This window comes from Crinia signifera, chromosome 4 (assembly GCF_055691185.1).
Source record: "Crinia signifera chromosome 4, ASM5569118v1, whole genome shotgun sequence".
Lineage (NCBI taxonomy): Eukaryota > Metazoa > Chordata > Amphibia > Anura > Myobatrachidae > Crinia > Crinia signifera.
The window spans coordinates 17,209,665-17,221,770 of record NC_139220.1 but is presented as its reverse complement, the minus strand read 5'-3'; positions in this window follow the sequence as shown (position 1 = coordinate 17,221,770).

Below are 12,106 nucleotides of genomic sequence, written 5' to 3'. Positions count from 1 at the left end.
GGGCAGGCTGAGATGTGTAGCCCCACAACAGTTGACCTGTCACAGTGTGAAATCCTTCACAATCACTGATCAGTATTCTTTTCTTGTGCAGATGTGCAGTTGGTGGTAGGTAAATAATTTAGTACTTTCTGAATTAATAATTAATTTATTCCTGCGTAACAAATACCATCAATAAACATACAACATTAAATTTGCATATATGCATCAATAAATCTTACAATTGCAACTCAATTTTTATTACACAGGAACTGTAGTCTGCTGTCCTCCTCTATTCGCTTTTCTGCTCGATACAACTCCTTAAAGAGGACAGGTTAACAACCCTACCTGTACTTGCTAAAATCAATAAACAGGTCAATACTTGCTTTAAATCAATTAACACACATTAATACCACATCTAACTTGGATGGTAACCTTTGTATTATTATTGCGCAATAATGTATAATAAAATGAGTGTACACTAGTCTCTGTCTATTAAAAGGAAAAATAAGCGCTTTTAGTTTACAATAGTGTTCGTTCCTGAAGTTGTTAAAGTTCCTCACTGGGAATGGATTCGCACTGTGTATTTGTAATCCGTTAACCACGACTGTTTTATTAGTATAAATTCTGTTCAGTTAAATCACTGACTCCTTACTGGAAAGTGGTGAGAAGTAGAGGACTAATGACAAATAAGATTGGGGCTCAGACAGGTGGGTTAATCCATCTGCTCTTTGTCTCCCTGTATCTGATCTTTCGCACTGCTTCCCAGCTGTCCTTAATTGCAATGTTAATTGCTATTCCTTTAAGGTTATGTTGAATTAGCTTCCCCTGAGCTGACTGGATACACTGTAATCTATGCGATGCTGTCTTAGTTTTTGTGGTATCTGTTAACAGTAATTTGTGTAACTATAATCCCTGAAGGAATCCTATCTCGCTGAAGAGGTGAGTGAATCGTTGGATGTGGTTATCTCTGGCCAGTTCTGTATAACCACTGAACATTAAACCAATGAAAGTCTCTATATACTGTGTCCTTAACGGAGACCTCTGAAGACTAATAGTATGCCTGAAGTACTTGTCCTTTTTAAAGGTGCAGGATGATTTTCTACTGTCTCCTTACTTCACTATTCAGTTGCTTGGCAACTTCATGGGCAGCGATATGGACCTTAAATTGATTGCTGCTTATGTGGTGTGGGCAGCTCTTAAATTATAACAGTAGGGGGCGCTTGTAGTGGTTGTGAGCCTACACTGATTTAGCCTGCCTCTTTTGGGGCCGGGTCTCCACTTACCACTCCCACCTTCCGGCTAGTATGCTGCAGGACCCGCTGGATCTCCGCCTCAGGATGCCGCCCTCTTGATGATGCGGCCGCCTACAGCTGTCAGTCACCGTCTCAGATGCTGCCGTGCTCACCAATACTTCCCCCGCCTCTGCAGCCTCCGGACTCACCCGGCGCCGCCTCCGTCTCCGCTGTTCTGGGGAAGATGCGGCTCGCTCTGGCCCGCCCTATGGATGACGCGGCCTACCACGGCACCTCCCGTGTGACGCGTCTGGGGTCTCCTTCGGCTCCCGCTGTCACTCAGCGGCTGGCCCCGCCGGATCACCGCTCGTCACCGGGTCAGTATCACTTTTACTTTTCGCCAGCATCGCTGTCTGCTTCAGCTATGCTGCGCTGCTCTGCTTTTCTCCATCTCCTCAGGCGAACTGCGCACTCCGTAAACGGCTCCTTTCTTTTTATATAACACCTCGCGCTCCCTCTTTGCCCGCTCTGCTCTCGAGCAGAAAAACTTTATTTAACAAAATCCACCATCAGTTTGAAGTAGCCTCCCCTTCAAGCGGGGGACTTTGGCAGGGTCCCGTTATTTAATCTATATGTAATCTCTTGCTGGCATAGTCCAACTCGCCCTGCTGAGGGGCGCTCCATGTTGTTCCAATAAATGTCTATTATATTAATAATGAATTCATTGCTTTCCGTGAAAGTCTAATATGTCTTCTGTGAAGACATCCATATATATATATATATATATATATACACAAGTTTATAACACAACTTTCCGTATCTTATAATAAAAATATTTAGTTTGGCATCATATGCCCATATATGAAGTTATCACATTTTTCCCCGGTAAAGCATTGCATGTCCTCAGGCAATGGACTTTATATAATTTAATACATCAACATACTACATATATATCTATATATCAAACATTGCAACACATTACATGCCTTTGAATCAAGAGAATTTAAATTTTTATCATAAACCCTTATTTACTTTAAACAAGTTTTGATTAGTCTCTGAATCGGAGGGGTTTCACCCCTTGGGGACTTCTAATGAGTACACCTTCTTTTTGGACGAATGGGCCACGTTCCTTGGCCTCTCTTCTTTTCTCTACGAGGAGTATTTCCCTAAGGCGCTTAAGATATACTGGGTCTTCCAGAGGATGGTAGGGGACTTGTGGTATTGCGTCTTCCTCTGTACAGTCCTGGCATGGCTCGATTTGGTTTCTGTGTACCATCTTAAGAACTTGGTGGTCATCTCCACCTCTTCTTATTCCATACACCCCATCGGGCTGTATCACTTCCGTCCCCTCAGGGAGAGTGTCAAGCTCCTGATTCGCTGCTCTGTTTCCCCTATCAAAAGGTTGCCTGTGGGAGAATGGCGGTGGACTTCTGCACTGGATGGGTCTCTGCGGAGGGAACACTTCTTCCCTTTTCTCCCCTTCACTTGCTTGGTCTGTACTGATGCTTTCTCCACCAGATTCGGCAGCATCCTCTAATTTTGGCTGGTAAGACCATCTGTGGAACTGACGTCTGTTGGGAGCAAACTGGCTTCCTTTAACTGGTACGCCGCCATGGCCCGTCACGTTGGCTGCCTCAGCACCCTTCTCTCCTTCTACCACATCAAATTCAACCGTCTCGCCCTCTCCAACACTGCACAGAAATTTCTTGGGGTCGTTTCTCTTTATGGCCGTCTGATGGACAAAGACATCCTCTTTTGTATCATTCCTGTTGATGAAGCCATACCTCTTCCGGACATTAAACCACGTGACAGTTCCTTGTACCTGAGTAGCCAGCACTCTCTTCTCTACCTGGCTTCTCCGGCCATAGATAGTGTGCTGCATAATTCGGTTCAGAGTCTGAGGTAGGCTGTACGATTTTTGTGTCAGTGTCGAGATTAGTTCTTCCGGGCAATTTCTTAGGACATTCATTCCTATAATTATGGGCGGTAACCATTTTTCTTTAACGGCCGTAATTAAACATCCTTGATTGAGGAGATGAGCTTGTCCTATCTTAATCTCAGCTTCAAAGTATCCGCAACACTCGATACGTTGTCCATTGCTGGCTAACAAATTCAACCCGGCCGGTGGTGTGGCTATGATACTTTCTTTCCTCCAATGCTTAATGAACTCATCCCATCGAATTGTAGTCACTTGTGACCCGGTATCCAACAATGCTGGTATGCTGACTCCATTCACTTTGATTTCAATGGTAGGGCAACACCCAATGAATTTTGGTATCCATTTTTGCGAGGTGGGACCTTCTCCTGAAGATTCTCTCGATGGTTGGTCCCGGACCTCGGGAGTTCTGTTGAAATGTTCTGTACTGCGGCAATTTCGCTCAATATGCGCGCTCCTTTGGCAACGCCTGCAGATGGGTCTCTGTGGTGTCTGCGTCTCTTTCAGTGTTCTCAATTCTCGACAAAGATCAGTCATGCCTTGTGTCAATTCAGCAATTTGTTCTTTCATTTCTTCGATGGGGTCTTTAAAGGCAGCAGATTGAACTTGCTGAAAAACGGTTTCAACGGATCCAAAGGTAGTTCCTTTTTTGGGCTTATCACCTAACACCCTTGTTATCAAGTCCTTGAAGTCTGCAAAGCTTATAGGTGATTCTTGTCGATGTAACATTTTTACTTGTCCTTTCGTATTTGCGTCGTAGATTCCATCGAGGAATTGATTAGTTAAGGTTTCATCTTCCTCAATCGGTTCTCTTGGGGCACACAACTTTATATCCTCTAATGCCTCCTGTAATTCTATAGCATATTCTCGTAGCGTTTCATGCGGTTGCTGCTTTTTAGAATAAAACTGTGTTTTAAGTTCCGATAGAGTCTTCTCATCGAACACTTTTGCCAATTTGTTCAGTATGTCCTTTGCCGATTTCTTTTGACTTTCCGGCCACGATTTCACTTCCCTTTTTGCAAACCCCTTCAGTTGAGCCAAAAGGATCTCCACTTGTTGGTCTTCATCTAACCTATACACTTGGAACATGGTCTCGATTTGTTCCCTGAAGTCGCGGAACGCATTGGTTTCAGTCGTTCTCATATCTCCAGTATAAGTGGGAAGCCATGGCGCCCCCAAGTAATAGGGCATAGTTATCACTGCCGGTTTACGTGCCGTTGAACTTATTTTAGCCACTGCATCTCCTTGGATCTCGTTGCCAAGCATATCTTCTTGTCTCTCCTGACTATCGTCTTGAGACATTTTGAGTGACGCTGGGTTGGGTTTTCTCAGATTTTGATATACGTATCCTGTTCGTCAGACGCCAAATGTGAAATCCTTCACAATCACTGATCAGTATTCTTTTCTTGTGCAGATGTGCAGTTGGTGGTAGGTAAATAATTTAGTACTTTCTGAATTAATAATTAATTTATTCCTGCGTAACAAATACCATCAATAAACATACAACATTAAATTTGCATATATGCATCAATAAATCTTACAATTGCAACTCAATTTTTATTACACAGGAACTGTAGTCTGCTGTCCTCCTCTATTCGCTTTTCTGCTCGATACAACTCCTTAAAGAGGACAGGTTAACAACCCTACCTGTACTTGCTAAAATCAATAAACAGGTCAATACTTGCTTTAAATCAATTAACACACATTAATACCACATCTAACTTGGATGGTAACCTTTGTATTATTATTGCGCAATAATGTATAATAAAATGAGTGTACACTAGTCTCTGTCTATTAAAAGGAAAAATAAGCGCTTTTAGTTTACAATAGTGTTCGTTCCTGAAGTTGTTAAAGTTCCTCACTGGGAATGGATTCGCACTGTGTATTTGTAATCCGTTAACCACGACTGTTTTATTAGTATAAATTCTGTTCAGTTAAATCACTGACTCCTTACTGGAAAGTGGTGAGAAGTAGAGGACTAATGACAAATAAGATTGGGGCTCAGACAGGTGGGTTAATCCATCTGCTCTTTGTCTCCCTGTATCTGATCTTTCGCACTGCTTCCCAGCTGTCCGTTAATTGCAATGTTAATTGCTATTCCTTTAAGGTTATGTTGAATTAGCTTCCCCTGAGCTGACTGGATACACTGTAATCTATGCGATGCTGTCTTAGTTTTTGTGGTATCTGTTAACAGTAATTTCTCTTTCAATGGTCCTGGTGACACAGCTCAACACTGGGATGTAGGAGGGTCCGAAGGAGCCAGGCACCTATCCTAAAGCTTTAGAGGGTAGGCTCCTCCCCTACTGCATCCCTGGACTCTTCAGTTCGTGTTAGGTGCCCACTGGAGTGGGTGCTATTCTAAAGGGCTGCAGGAGCAGCCGAAGAATTAGAGTAGTTAGGGGATTTTTATTATTTTATTAACTTTTACCCTAGCTAGGTAGGCACAGTGTGAGGATTCTCATAGTGAATCCTCACACTGCTTGCGCAGCAGGAGCTGACAGAAGCGCGTCCTGTCAGCTCACTGTGCACAAGGGAGACACTGTCTGGTCCCCCTGTGCAGCGCTTATAGCCTTTTCTAAAAGGCTGCCTGGGCTCCGGAGTACCCTGAAACCGGCTCCACGTTTAGGTGGGGATCATGGGGGACAGGCGCTCCGTGATGGCGGCGGCCATTTTATGCGGAGCTTACACGCTGAGCTCCTAGATGAGAGGACAGCAGCGTTGTGACAGGCATGTTCCAAGTGATCCCCATTTGAGGGGGAGACACTGGAACTAGGAAATCCTACCTAAGGAGCGGCTTGCTGGGGGTGGTTGGCGCCAAAAGGTCACGGACCCCGCAGCAGCAGGGACCTGTGGTCTCTTCCTTCACTCTGACTTTGGCGCCTTTCAGAACGCTTGCAGCGGAGCTGAGCTGGCTTACTGATCCTGGCAGAGTGACTTGGATTTCCTGGGCATCGCTTCCCCGCAGTTGAAACCAACAGACAGATAAGTGATTGGGTGCATTGCCTCTGTATAAACGCTTGTACATTGTTTGCACTGTGTATACTGATAGATATACATTTATCACTTGCATCATGTCTGAGCATCAGGCTGTGGTTTTGGGGGAGGGAGCCCTTAATGCACTGAGCGCGTGCAATGTTTGCACACAAAAGTTTGTCCCTGAGCAGATGGCCAAGGGGGGCTTATGTATTACTTGCGCTGATGTGAGACCCATGGGCAGTGATCCCCATAGGGCAGAGCATATGGAACCTGCGTGGGCCAGGGCCCTAGGCAGGTCAGTAAACGCTTTGGTGCAGCTTTTGGACAGGCAGAGTGATGGGCTGGTAGAATCACAGAGACCTATGCCATCATCTCAGCAGTCGTCTGGCTCCTTGCCTCTTACCCAGGCAGATCCTGCACTTATCCAGGTGATGCAGGATACTGCAAAAGGGATTAACAGGTTCAGTGAAATGCTGGACAAAATGGATGATGTGGCAGGGACCCCTAGAAGGTCTTATGCTTTAACTACTGTGGTAGATGAAGAGGAAGGAGAGTATACTGACATCCCCTGGGATCAGGGTGATGATTTGGAAGAGAACTCTGCTGCTGGTATAGAGGATCTCATTGTAGCTGTGAAGCAGGCTTTAAAGCTGACTGTGGAGGATAAGACTCCTGTTAAAGGTGTTTTTAAGCGACAGCGGAAGGAGGCTGTTACTTTTCCTTCAGATGAGGGGTTACAGGAATTGTTAGAAGGGGCTTGGAAAACTCCTGATAAGAGGCTTCAGAGGCCAAAACGATTCCTAAATCTGTACTCCATGCCAGAGTCTCATGCGGAGCTCTGGGAAAGGGTCCCAGTTGTGGACGCTTCAGTGGCACGTTTGTCCAAGGCTACTGTATTACCAGTACAGGGCGGTGCAGCTTTTAAAGATTCTGTGGATAAAAAGCTGGAGGGAAACCTCAAGGCTATCTTTGAAGGGGTGGGGTTTACCTTACGACCCCTTATTGCTTCAGCCTGGGTTTCTAAGGCCATGATAGAGTGGGCTGGTGAATTATGCACCATGCTGCAGGCTGACCCGGGTGCATTACTGCTTGCAGAAAAGATTAAGGCAGCAGCAGAATATGCAGTTGAAGCAGAGGAGGAAGCTATTAAAATGGCAACCCGAGTGTCCACAGTCTCCATTAATGCCAGGAGAGTGCTTTGGCTTAAAGCCTGGGAAGCAGACAATGAGTCCAAGAAGGCTCTGGAAACATTAGCCTTCAAAGGAAAGGTACTCTTTGGTACCGAATTAGAGGAGATTATAAAACAGGCCACAGGCGGCAAAAGTACATTCCTGCCGGCCTCCTCAGCAAAGCAGACGTCCAGATTTTCTGCTTTTAAGCCGTCCTTTCGGCCCTCCCCTAGAGGTGGTGCGTCCTTTCGAGGACAGTCGTTCAGGGGAAGGTTTCAGCCCTCTAGAGGCAAGACACAAAAGTCAAAATTTGGCTCTTTTCACAAGAAGCCTGCCAATAAAGGAGAGGATAAACCCTCTGCATGACTGTCAGGGGCTTTGCCCGACAGTGACAAAAGTGGGCGGGCGTCTCACACTCTTCAGGGACGCTTGGGCTTCTCTAGACCAGGATGCCTGGGTGCTAGACATCATAACACAGGGTTACAAAATCCCTTTCAGAGGGCCACCTCCGAAGAGGTTCATTCCCACATCCTTACCAAAGGAGGCACGGCTGCGTACAGCTCTTGTGAGAGCAGCGCACTCCCTTTTGGAAAAAGGAGTGGTGACACTAGTCCCCAAGACAGAGTGGAAGAAAGGCTTTTACTCCACGCTGTTCCTGGTGCCCAAACCAGACGGGTCTTTCAGACCAATACTAAATTTGAAGTCTCTAAATGTTCATTTATGGGTAGACCATTTCAAAATGGAGTCTCTACGGTCAGTACTCCTGAGTCTGGACCAGGGAGAATTTTTGGCGTCCATGGATGTCCAGGACGCATATTTGCACGTTCCTATACACCCGGAGCATCAGACCTTGTTGAGGTTTGCCATAGGAGACCTGCATTTACAATTCCGGGCGTTACCCTTTGGGCTAGCAACCGCGCCAAGGGTATTCACAAAGATAATGTCAGTAATGGCGGCGGTGCTGAGGCTCAGGGGAATCACAGTAATACCCTATTTGGACGATCTCCTGTTCAAAGCAGAGTCAGCAGCCATGCTGCAGAGTCACTTGGCAGAGGCCATCAGTTTTTTGCAGGCTCACGGCTGGATTTTAAATTTGCAAAAATCTCAGTTGGTACCGTCACAAAGGCTCCAATTCTTGGGAGTCATACTGGTCACCCATCTTCATCGGGTATTCCTCCCGGAGGTAAAGGCCAGGGATCTGGTCACCCTAGTCCAGGAGATTCTCAGGGCTCAGAGCATTTCAGTATGGAGGTGCCTCAAGCTCCTGGGGAAGATGGTGGCGTCATTCGAGACGCTTCAATTTGCCAGGTTCCACTCTCGGAGGTTCCAATGGAACATTTTGTCAGCTTGGTCAGGAGACACTTTGACCATGAAATCCGAGATGATAGTGCTGTCTTCGGACACCCGAGAATCCTTGAAATGGTGGACAGAAGTAGATTCCCTTCAGTGGGGTCGGTCATTACAGACCTGGGACTGGTTGATAGTAACTACCGACGCCAGTCTCAGGGGCTGGGGGGCAATAGTCCTGGATCTCAGGCTTCAGGGCCTGTGGACGGCAGAGGAATCAGCGTTACCAATCAACATCTTGGAGCTGAGAGCTGTCTGGAAAGTCATTTCCTTGGCGGGAGACAGGTTACAGAACCTCCCTTTGAGGATTCAGACCGACAATGCCACAGCGGTGGCGTATCTGAATCACCAGGGAGGTACACGCAGCAAATTGGCCATGTGGGAGGTGTCCAGAATCTTCCTATGGGCGGAACAGAATGTTCCAGCTGTATCGGCTATATTCATCCCAGGAATAGAGAATATAGAAGCCGACTTCCTGAGCAGGGAGGAGCTCAAGGAAGGGGAATGGAGCTTACACCCTCAGGTGTTTCACCAAATCACTTCGATGTGGGGAACTCCGGATGTGGACCTGATGGCATCCAGGATCAACCGTCAAGTGCCCAGGTTCTATGCCAGAACAAGGGATCCACTAGCGGAGGCAGTGGATGCCATGACTATTCACTGGCAGGGAGATCTCCTTTATGCATTCCCACCAGTACCAATGTTACCGAGACTTCTGAAGAAAATACAGGGGCAGAAGGTTCCAGTGATCTTAGTGGCCCCGGATTGGCCAAGGAGATCCTGGTACTCGAGGCTTCAGAGGTTGTCTGTGGACTCATGGCGTCTACCTCTGAGACCAGACCTTCTAAGACAAGGCCCATTCAATCACCTGGATTCAGATCGATTGATTTTGACGGCCTGGCTATTGAAACCACCATTTTGAAAAGAAAAGGGTTTTCTGAGGCAGTAGTACAGACTATGATAAAAGCCAGAAAAGCTGTATCTTCGGCAAATTATTATAGAGTCTGGAAGACTTACATTCGATGGTGTGAGAGAAGAAAGGCTCATACATCTCATTTTAAGCTATCAAGAATGATGGAATTCTTACAAGATGGTTTTTCATCGGGCCTAAGCCTTCAGTCACTGAAGGTGCAGATTTCGGCCTTGTCCATCTATTTCCAGAAAAAGATAGCCATTTTGCCGGAAATTCAAACCTTTTTACAAGGAGTATCCAGGTTGAAACCTCCTTACAAGCAACCAGTAGCACCTTGGGATCTATCACTGGTTTTGGAATGCCTTCAAAAGGCACCTTTTGAACCTTTAAGGTCGGCTGACTTTAAGTTTCTCACGTGGAAGCTAGTGTTTTTGTTAGCAGTAGCATCTGCTAAAAGAGTTTCAGAATTGGGAGCTTTGTCATGTAAATCTCCCTTCTTAATTTTTCATGATGACAGGGCTGTTTTAAGAACAGTGCCTCAGTTTTTACCGAAGGTGGTATCTACCTTCCATTTAAATCAGGAGATAGTTCTACCTGTGTTTCAACCCCCAGAGGGTTCTAAGAAAAGGGACAAGTTGAGAACTTTGGATGTTGTGCGTGCCTTACGCATATATGTGGACAGAGTGAAGAGTGTCAGGAAGACTGACACATTGTTGGTATTGTATGACGTACACAAGATTGGTTGGCCTGCATCTAAGCAGACTATTGCTAGGTGGTTGCGGTCTGTGATAGCCTTTGCATACACCAAAGTGGGTAGACCAGTACCGGCCAAAATAAATGCGCATACCACCAGGTCAGTTGCCACCTCTTGGGCGGTTCGACATGGGGCCACAGCTGAGCAGGTTTGCAGAGCTGCCACTTGGTCATCTGTTCACACATTTGCCAAATTCTATAGATTCCATGAGTTCGCGTCGGAGGACGCATCATTCGGGCGAGCAGTGCTGAGAGCTGCAGACCTGAGCGTACCCTCCCAAAGGACCGGCTCTGGAACGTCCCAGTGTTGAGCTGTGTCACCAGGACCATTGAAAGAGAAAAAGGGATTTTTGTAAGAACTTACCGTTCGAATCCCTTTCTCTGATATGGTCCTGGTGACACAGCGATCCCTCCCTTACGCTCAGTAAGTATGCCAGAAGTTTCATGATGTTCATGTTAAAATGGTTAAAAGTTAACAGTTTTCTGTTATAAAATGTGCATATAATATGTGCAGGCGTTTGTACTGAGTTAATGTATTCCAGTGGCTTTGAAAGATGAACTGAAGAGTCCAGGGATGCAGTAGGGGAGGAGCCTACCCTCTAAAGCTTTAGGATAGGTGCCTGGCTCCTTCGGACCCTCCTACATCCCAGTGTTGAGCTGTGTCACCAGGACCATATCAGAGAAAGGGATTCGAACGGTAAGTTCTTACAAAAATCCCTTTTTGTGTAACTATAATCCCTGAAGGAATCCTATCTCGCTGAAGAGGTGAGTGAATCGTTGGATGTGGTTATCTCTGGCCAGTTCTGTATAACCACTGAACATTAAACCAATGAAAGTCTCTATATACTGTGTCCTTAACAGAGACCTCTGAAGACTAATAGTATGCCTGAAGTACTTGTCCTTTTTAAAGGTGCAGGATGATTTTCTACTGTCTCCTTACTTCACTATTCAGTTGCTTGGCAACTTCATGGGCAGCGATATGGACCTTAAATTGATTGCTGCTTATGTGGTGTGGGCAGCTCTTAAATTATAACAGTAGGGGGCGCTTGTAGTGGTTGTGAGCCTACACTGATTTAGCCTGCCTCTTTTGGGGCCGGGTCTCCACTCACCACTCCCACCTTCCGGCTAGTATGCTGCAGGGCCCGCTGGATCTCCGCCTCAGGATGCCGCCCTCTTGATGATGCGGCCGCCTACAGCTGTCAGTCACCGTCTCAGATGCTGCCATGCTCACCAATACTTCCCCCGCCTCTGCAGCCTCCGGACTCACCCGGCGCCGCCTCCGTCTCCGCTGTTCTGGGGAAGATGCGGCTCGCTCTGGCCCGCCCTATGGATGACGCGGCCTACCACGGCACCTCCCGTGTGACGCGTCTGGGGTCTCCTTCGGCTCCCGCTGTCACTCAGCGGCTGGCCCCGCCGGATCACCGCTCGTCACCGGGTCAGTATCACTTTTACTTTTCGCCAGCAGCGTCTGCTTCAGCTATGCTGCGCTGCTCTGCTTTTCTCCATCTCCTCAGGCGAACTGCGCACTCCGTAAACGGCTCCTTTCTTTTTATATAACACCTCGCGCTCCCTCTTTGCCCGCTCTGCTCTCGAGCAGAAAAACTTTATTTAACAAAATCCACCATCAGTTTGAAGTAGCCTCCCCTTCAAGCGGGGGACTTTGGCAGGGTCCCGTTATTTAATCTATATGTAATCTCTTGCTGGCATAGTCCAACTCGCCCTGCTGAGGGGCGCTCCATGTTGTTCCAATAAATGTCTATTATATTAATAATGAATTCATTGCTTTCCGTGAAAGTCTAAT